Genomic DNA, 9,676 nt, shown 5'->3' on the forward strand with positions numbered 1-9,676 from the left:
ACCCTCAAACCCTGCCTCCCATATAACACCCCACCTTAAATTCCTCCATACACCTGTCTAGTAGTCTTTTAAACTTCACTAGTGGATCTGCCTCCACCACTGACTCAGGCAGTGCATTCCACGCACCAACCACTCTCTGAGTGAAAAACCTTCCTCTAATATCCCCCATGAACTTCCCTCCCCTTACCTTAAAGCCATGTCCTCTTGTACTGAGCAGTGCTGCTCTGGGGGAGAGGCGCTGGCTATCCACTCTATCTATTCCTCTTAATATCTTGTAGATAGATAGATACTTTATTCATCCCCATGGGGAAATTCAACATTTTTTTCCAATGTCCCATACACTTATTGTAGCAAAACTAATTATATACAATACTTAAGTCAGTAAAAATATGATATGCATCTAAAATCACTCTCTCAAAAAGCATTAATAATAGTTTTAAAAAGTTCTTAAGTAGTTTACTTAAATACATGGAGTCCTAACCCCGGCACTTTAACATGTCTTACTCCTGGCGGTTGAATTGTAAAGCCGAATGGCATTGGGGAGTATTGATCTCTTCATCTATCATGTCTCCTCTCATCCTCCTTCTCTCCAAAGAGTAAAGCACTAGCTCCCTTAATCTCTGATCATCATCCATACGCTCTAAAACAGGCAGCATCCTGGTAAATCTCCTCTGTACTCTTTTGAATGCTTCGACATCCTTCCTATAGTGAGGCTGCTTAACGAGTTACGAACTCGTGGTATTACAGCAAAGATTCTGGCATAGATAAATCAGTGGCTGATTGGCAGGCGGCAAAGAGCGGGAATAAATCGAGCCTGTTCTGGTTAGCTGGCGAGGGCTAGTGATGTTCCACAGGGACAGGTGTTGGGACTGCTTCTTTTTGCGTTGTACGCCAGAATTTGGATGATGTAACTGATTACCTTGTTGAAAAGTTTCAGGTGAGATGAAGAAGGGTGGAGGGACAGATAGTTTTGAGGAAGTTGAGGAGGTACGGGGGGACGGATAGCCAGATTAGGAGAATGGACAAAGAAGTGGCTGTTGGAATGCAGTGTCCACAAATGTACTGCACTTTGGTTGAAGAAGTGGAAGGATTGAGTTTTTCGAAACGGAGGGAAATTACGAAAAAACACGAAGGCGCCAATGCACTTGGGAGTCCTTGTGTAGGATTCCCTAAAGGTGAGTTTTCCGGGTGAGTCCGTGGTGAGGAACGCAGGTGCAATATTAGCATTCATTTCAAGAGGAATAGAATATAAAAGCAAAGATGTCCTGTTGAGACTTTGTAAAGCACTGGTGAGGCCGCACTGTCAGCAGTTCAGACCATTACCTTAGAAAAAGTGCTGTGAACCTGGAAAGAGTTCAGACGAAGTTGACGACAACGATTCGGCGATTGAACGGCTTGTCATATGAAAAGTGTTTGACTCTGGGCCTGTATTCACTGGATTTCAGAAGGATAAGAGGTGACGTCATTGAAGCCTGACTGAAGAGTTTGACGGAGTGGATGTGGAGAGGATGTTCTCTCTGGTGGGAGAGTCTGAGACCAGAGAACGCAACCTCACAATGGAGAGGCGTCCTTTCAGAAGGCACTTATTTTGCCAGGAAGTGGTGAATGTGTAGAATTCTTTGTTACAGGCTGCTGTGGAGGCTAAATCTTTATGTATATTTAAGGAAGGGTTTGATTGATTCTTGATTGGTCAGGGCATGAATGGATGCACGGAGAAGGCAGGAGACTGGGTCTCAGACGGAAACAGAATCAGTCATGATGAAATGGCGGCGCAGACTCGATGGATCTGATGGGCTGATTCTGCACCGATGTCTTATGGTCATTTTGTCTTGTGGACTTTCAGGGAGTCAAATTCCACAAATCATTCCGGTTGGGTGGGGGCAACAACCCCTGCTTGTGAAATAAAACACGCTGTTTACCGTGGAGGAGGGGGTTTCTTGCGACAGCAGTTGTCCGGATGGTATGGCTATAATCGCTTAATGTTTGTGTTAAATAATGAACGTGAATAAACTCCTTTAGTTCTAGAATCACTGAGAAAATAATTGCCAACATTTGTTCCTGTTGAGTGGGAGTTAATTGTCGAACGTGTTTTCTCTAATTTCAGCAGAGATTCTAACTCCCCATCTTCCCGATTTATTAATCTAATACCAAATACACATGGACGGGAGGGATATGAAGGACTCTCCATATTCCAGTTCTAGTTCCAGAGGACCATAAGATCAGAAGACGAAATGTCAGAATTGGGCCATTCAGCCCATCGAGTCTGCTCTGCCAGTTCATGGCTGATCCCGAATTCCACACAACCCCGTACACCTGTCTTCACACTATATCCTTTGATGCCCTGACCGGTCAGGAAACGATAGACTTGCGCTTGAGATGTAAGCAAGACTTTTCCTCCACCGCAGACTGTAGCAGAGCGTTCCACAGACTCTCATGCTCCATGATAGGTAATTGTAGTATGGCAAGCGGCTGCGGATTGTAACATTAACTCCGTGGTCACACTGGCGCTGCTCAGAATTCTGCATTCTGAGAGGCATAACTACCTCTCAAAACTTCAGGAGCTTCACCGCACAGTCGGCGGTGACGTCACATGAAGCGGCTGCTGTGCAGAACGACTTTGAGTAACCTGCTTACAATCATGGGCACAGTATATCCCTCGGTTACTGACATAGGTAAACAGACAGGGCTCTCCATTACTTTAATCTCAGTAACACCTGCTCTCTATGCTCCGGCAAACATGGAACATTATTCACTGCATTACTAAAATGGATATTTTAAATATCTGGCAAATTGACTTATAAATAAATAACTTCAGACCGCCGTTATATCTGTTTCTGTGCTCCATATTCACTGTCCCTGACGACACTGAAACATTCTTTAATCTGACCGAAGAGCACATCGCGGGAATTGCAAAACTTCGACGTTTAAACGGTCGATTGAAGTAGAATATGGACAGAAACTTCACAGAAAGGCCCTGTCCTGTGTTCACATAATCTGTCGCATTGCGCTGTCTATAGTCAGCACTTAGAATTGATTGGGCAGAAATAGTTTCTGATTGTAACAATATCTGGCACCAATAGAATCTGCTGCTGAACCTAGGTATTGTCTGAAATCGAGTTGGTATGTTGTTTCTGTAATCGGTACTATTGAATGGAAACTAATGCAAAGAGCTACCTGCACAATCACAGTTAATTTGCAGGTAGATCCCTGCGCTGTCGCGGTTGTAGCCATTGCTCACGGTCCATTTGTATTGTTCCTGTCATTTTTGTACAGATGTACATCTACAACCTGGCTCGGTTCCGTCACCCAGCTTACAGCATCGCGTCCTCCCTCCCTCATCCCCTCGGGCCGACTCCCCAAAAGCCCGCCAAAACTAGCTTACAGACCCAGAAGAGAGAATAACATTAATCCCAATTGGTTAACAAATGAATGCAATTCTCGTTATCAGTAAATTTTAACCTAAACAAGCTTCCAGCACTCTTTTATAACAAAGAAGCATTCTTACATTTAACAAGACTAAGAAGCCATTTTGATTAACAGACGGAGTAACAAAGAAGAAACGCCCTTTACACTCTCCCCCCACCAAAAATAACTCCCCAACTCTTCCTGCCAATGCACACCCTAACCCAGGCACAAACAGTGACATTGCTCCCCAAACAGTAGACCTCACACCCTGTTCCTCAGGCGCTACATAGGTCAACTTATCTGGGAGTTCCTTAACCCTCCGAGACCTCCGTACCCCTTCAGCAAAACCCTCCAGGCCCGGACACAACCGGGGATACCTCGGGTCCGCTTGCCAACTCCTCTCTCAATCTCTCACTCATAACCCCTTGCAACTCTGAGCCCCCTGCTGTCCACGGCTAACCTTCCCCACTACACCGGACTCAGTGGTAGAAGGGCTAAAGTTCTCTTCCTCAATCGAGAGGAAGTTAGCAAAAGGCAGCATGTACCACACATCCAGCGCATCATCCTTCGAATCCGTATTCTTCCTCACTTCTGCGATCGGTAGCTGCTGTTTGATCTTCTCCAAATGGAAGCACGTGGCCTGCACTGCTCCCCCAGCCTCTTCAGCCTCCCGCAATCGAGATATCAGCTTCCTCTCTGGCTCCTCCAACTCCCGCCACAGTCTCAACAATTCTGTATTCACTGCACTTATCTCCAGCTTTTCTTTCCTGATGACTTCTTCAAGGTCAACCTTCAGGGTTTCCACTTCATTTGGACTGTCGATGGTCATCTTCAGGTTCCCTTCAAACTTCCGATTCCCTCTTCCAAGATCTGTCCGCAATTGCTTCACCTCCTCAAACTCCCCTCTCCGCTCTCTCGGTTTGCTGTTACTCTTAATCAGATAACTTTCTTGGTCTTCCAACTGATTCCGGATCACTTTCTCCGGTCTCTGCTGAGAATTTGTCCTCTGCATCTCCACATCAAACTTGATTCCGTAGAGACAGTCACTCACGAGCTGCGACCTTCGCCAGATCTGTCACGTGACCAGAGAAAGCTTTAGCTCTTTATTTCTCAGTCGCTCCTGCAACAGTCTCGCTTCAGATTCTCCCGAGGCAAATCCAAATACCAGGAGAACATCCACATACGCCAAAACTCCAGACACCTCCACATCCCCCATGGTCTTCCACATGCCCCGCGGGAAGGTTGCAAGGGCTCCGGATATGCCCTGTGGCATCTTTCCGGACGGGAAGAATCCTAGGGGATCTATAAAGGCCGTATTCTCCTTGTCGGCCTCGCTCATCGGGATCTGGCAAAATCCACTCCACAGATCCAGCACCTTAAACCACTTCGCACCACTCAGACAGGCCATCGCCTCTTCGGCCCTCAGGGCCGTATTCTGATCACTGACATTGCGCCTCTTCAGCGCACTATACTCCACACTCACACTGCCTACGTCTCCCACGGCTTCAGGGCCCAGTCGCCGCGACCTCTCTCACCGAGGTGTCTTCAGCGGTCAACTCCCCTCCCTCGTGGTATTTCGGAGCGTCCACTAAGAGCGTCTCACCCTCAGATACTTCCCCCAGGCCGTACCACCACCGGCTCTCGTTTGAAGTCGGTACCGGCCCAATGCTATTACACAAGTCCTCACAAGCAGCTCGAAACTCTGGGTGCATCGACAATGCCTCCAAACAGCACTCACACGCCTCCTCCGGGCAGGCCCCCAGGCGCCTCCACACCAGCAGGGTGTTGGACCCCTCCAGAATCGAAACGCTGCCCGTCTCAACAATGTCCGGATACATCAGCATTAACGATTCACGAACCTCAGTCACCCCGCATTGGCCTCTAAGAACTCCATTTTCACTGACCAATAATCGTCGCCTGGATAATCACCGGCACTGGTACCCCAAATCTCCAGTGCCCTCATTGTCGTCAAGGGTAAATACTTCCAACACCGGTTGTAAAACAAACTGTACAGCAAATTGACCGCCCCGGTGTCGAGGATGGCTTTAACGTGGCTTCCATCCATCCGTAACGACACCTGAGTGCGTGGTCCCTCTAAGCCTTCAGGAATAGGGTCTGTTCCTTTCGGAAGTTCCGTGGTACATTGCTGGGAACGTGCTCCCACAGAGACCCCAAGCCGTTCCCCCACTGGGCCTCCTCTAATTTTCCCGACACCTCTCGGATCTACTGAACAACTGAGGGAGGAGCTGATCCCCTTCACAGATCCCCCTGGCACCGCAAGCAATTTATCTGCCCCCCCCCCCCAGTCAAAGACGGTACCCTGGAAACTTTCCACCATTTTCCTGCCACAGATATGGTAAGCCCCCCAGCTGTGGCATTTGAATTCCAGTCGAACCAAACGCATTTTCTCCCGCTTTCCCATAACTGGCAGCTGTCACCTCCAGGTAATTGGAACAGACAGGTCTAACAACGTCACCAGCCTGCCTACTCAAACTCTCAACCAATCCCTGTCGATTTCCTTCAGCCAAGCACTGCCACTCGCCTAACATCTGAGAGGTCCGCTCCGTCCACGCCTCCGCCCCTTTAGGGCTGGACATTATTCCTACAACCGTGTTCCTACAATCAGAGTTGAAACATCCCGACCTGTCGTTCTTTACTCTCCTAACAGTATGGACAGCCCATGTTCCCACCACCATTTCGTCAGCGCTAGTCTGAACTCAAACAACGACCTCCGGGCTAACAACAGCCACCCCACCGAACACGCGTGCAGTGATAACCAGCAATCGCACACCAGCAGAGGCAGAACAGCATTCCATCACTGCAGCATGCATAAGTTGAAGAGGGGGATCACATAGCTCCCGCTAAATTTCAATCCCGGACAAGCCCCCACAATGTAGCCCCTGGCAGGCCTTAGGCTCGTTCAGCTCGCTTCCGTCTAGGGGGAGCAGCCTTCGGCCCCGCCAAACTGGGTAGCCAGCTTGTGTGGATGCTGTGTGATGTCCCCCAACCCGCCAAATAACAGACAGTACACCATATGCGATTAAATGATTACACTTTATAAATATTACTAGAACTAAGTGATTAATAATGATACAGTATATATGAAGGAAAAGAAAATAAAGAAAAGGCGCCAAACTTATCAAAGTCCAAACCACTTCGTGCACAACCGTTGGAGCTCAATTAACAGTCTTCTGGCCACCATTTGATCCCCTTCGAACTCCTCGACTCGTAGCTCAGGACCACTCGAAGTGATCAACCAAGCACATCTATTTTCGTCTTCTCTCCTCGCCGAACATCCTGGCCTCGGACCTCCACTCGGGGTCCGTTCCTCACCCAGTTTACAGCATCGCGTCCTCTCTCTCTCTCTCTCACCCCCTCGCGGCGATCTCCCCAAAAGCCCGCCAACAATAGCTTACAGACCCAGAAGAGAGAGAATAACATTAATCCCAATTGGTTTACAAAGGGATACAATTCTCGTTATCAGTAAATTTAACCCAAACAAGCTTCCAGCACTCTCTCGCAGCAAAGAAGCATTCCTACTTTTAACAAAACAAAGAACCCATTTGATTAACATACGCAGTAACAAAAAAGAAAAAAATACCCTCACAAAGAAGAAACCCCCTCTACGCAACATTTCCATGGATGCTGCCCGACCTGCTGAGTTCCTCCAGTGTGTTGTACGTGTTGCCTTTACGAGCGTTTGAATGCCACCAATCCTTGAATGTGGAGTTGGAGATGCGGGAGAAAACAGTGCCCCACTCGCTACAAGGAGAGCCCGAACACGTGTCCATATCCTTGATCTGACTGCATACGTTGTCATGTGGTTGATAGCAGTGAGATGTCATTCACTGGCTCTCAGTTTGGAAGGGATTCAGTCGGCCATCGCAGATACACCAACAGCTTCGCACTGGGAAGTGGCCGTTCACCTGCTCCGTGTGTGCGAAGAGACTCATTCAGTTAACCCACCTTGTGATGCTCCGGTGAGTTCACAATAAATAGAGGCCACATTTCTGTCCGGAGTGAGCAAAGAGTTTTACTCCATCATCCCAGCTGCTGCAACACCAGCAACTTCACATCAGGGAGGAAGTTCAAATCAGCTCCGTGTTAAATGTTTAACCATCACGGTGACTGAAGGCAGCTGCAGGTTCATGAGGGACTGTTACTGTCAGATTCTGCAGTTCTTGCGGCTGCTCGTCGCAACCAGGACTGAACCCTGGTCACTGAGCCTTGGAGGAGTCCGTTCTGCTGATATTAGCCTTAAACTAGACTGGTGTTTAATATTGTGGATCTGTGAAAGATAAATCAGTTCTGTATCAAATCCCGTGTCTCAGGTACTTACAGTCTCTGTCACACTCACAATGTACACTAGAGAGGCCACTCGATCTATCTGCTCCCTGCCCAGGTTTCTGTTCCATATCAGTATTTTAAAATCTATCTCTCACTCTCCCTGTTGCAACTTGTCACCACTCCGTGGGAGAAGAGATTTCCCTTGAATTTCTTAGAATCAGAGTAATCTGCAGCAAATTACAGGCCCTTCGGCCCACAATTTTGTTCCGACCATGTAACCGACTCTAGAAAATGCCTGGAATTACCCTACCACAGAACCCTCTATTTTCCTAAGCTCCAAGTACCTCTCTAAGATTCTATTAAAAGACTCTATTGTACCCGTCTGTACCACCGTCGCTGGCAGTGCATTTCACACACCCACCACTATCTGTATAAAAACTGTATCTCTGACATCTCCCTTGAGCTACTTCCAAGCACCTTAACTATGCCCTCCCCCCTTTTCAGGCTTATCCCCTCCCCCTTTAACTTTCCACTGATTGGTTTTCCACCTGGCACCTCTAGCCCTTCCCCCTCCCCATCTCTATTACTGGGCCTCGGCCCTCTCTTCCCCCCCCACTCCTCATGAAGGGTCTCGGCCCAAAACGTTGGCTACTCCTTTCTCACGGATGCTGCCTCACCGGCTGAGTTCTTCCAGCGTTGTGTATGTAACTATGCCCCCCACGTGTTAGCCATCTCAGCCCTGGGGGAAAAAAAGCCTCTGACTTTTCACACGATCAATGCCTCTCATCATCTGATACACCTGCATGAATTTCCTGCATGATTTTCCCCAGGCTAATTAACACGATGATCTCGCTGAGTATTTGACCTTCCCCAGGGCTCTGGACGAAGGTGGTTAAACTCCTTTTTCCCTGCTCTTTTCAAATTTTGGGTCATTTTCACCAATTTCAAAGGAGTGTGCCTCAGGCAGCTGGGTTGCTGCAATGCACCTCTTAAGCCTGACAGCAGACTAGCGAGTGAATCTTCGATGGAGCAGAGACAGAAACCAAAGAGTTGCCAGCCTGAGTCAGGGCTTTGGGGTTCCAGAGAGAGATGGGGTCTGGAGGTTACAAGCAGGAGGAGGAAGAGGAACCAGATCAGCAGGATGTGGCTATGAATGAAAGATGAGAAACATTTGGAGACTGCTTAATTGAAAAACAAAATGGTTAATTTCTACAAAACATTGCAGGTAATCAGCAGATCAGGCAGCAAATGTGGAGAGGAATAAATGGGCAGCATTTAAGCCGAGCCCCTTCAGCATGTCTAGACTGTTTACTCCTCTACTTAGTTGCTGCCTGAACTGCAGAGCTCCTCCAGCATTGATAGATAGATAGATAGATAGATAGATAGATAGATAGATAGATACTTTATTCATCCCCATGGGGAAATTCAACTTTTTTCCAATGTCCCATACACTTGTTGTAGCAAAACTAATTACATACAATACTTAACTCAGTAAAAGTAAAATAAAATATGATATACATCTAAATCACTATCTCAAAAAGCATTAATAATAGCTTTTAAAAAGTTCTTAAGTCCTGGCGGTAGAATTGTAAAGCCTAATGGCATTGGGGAGTATTGACCTCTTCATCCTGTCTGAGGAGCATTGCATCGATAGTAACCTGTCGCTGAAACTGCTTCTCTGTCTCTGGATGGTGCTATGTAGAGGATGTTCAGAGTTATCCATAATTGACCGTAGCCTACTCAGCGCCCTTCGCTCAGCTACCGATGTTAAACTCTCCAGTACTTTGCCCACGACAGAGCCCGCCTTCCTTACCAGCTTATTAAGACGTGAGGCGTCCCTCTTCTTAATGCTTCCTCCCCAACACGCCACCACAAAGAAGAGGGCGCTCTCCACAACTGACCTATAGAACATCTTCAGCATCTCACTACAGACATTGAATGACGCCAACCTTCTTAGGAAGTACAGTTGACTCTGTGCCTTCCT

This window comes from Hemitrygon akajei, unplaced genomic scaffold (assembly GCF_048418815.1).
Source record: "Hemitrygon akajei unplaced genomic scaffold, sHemAka1.3 Scf000047, whole genome shotgun sequence".
NCBI lineage: Eukaryota > Metazoa > Chordata > Chondrichthyes > Myliobatiformes > Dasyatidae > Hemitrygon > Hemitrygon akajei.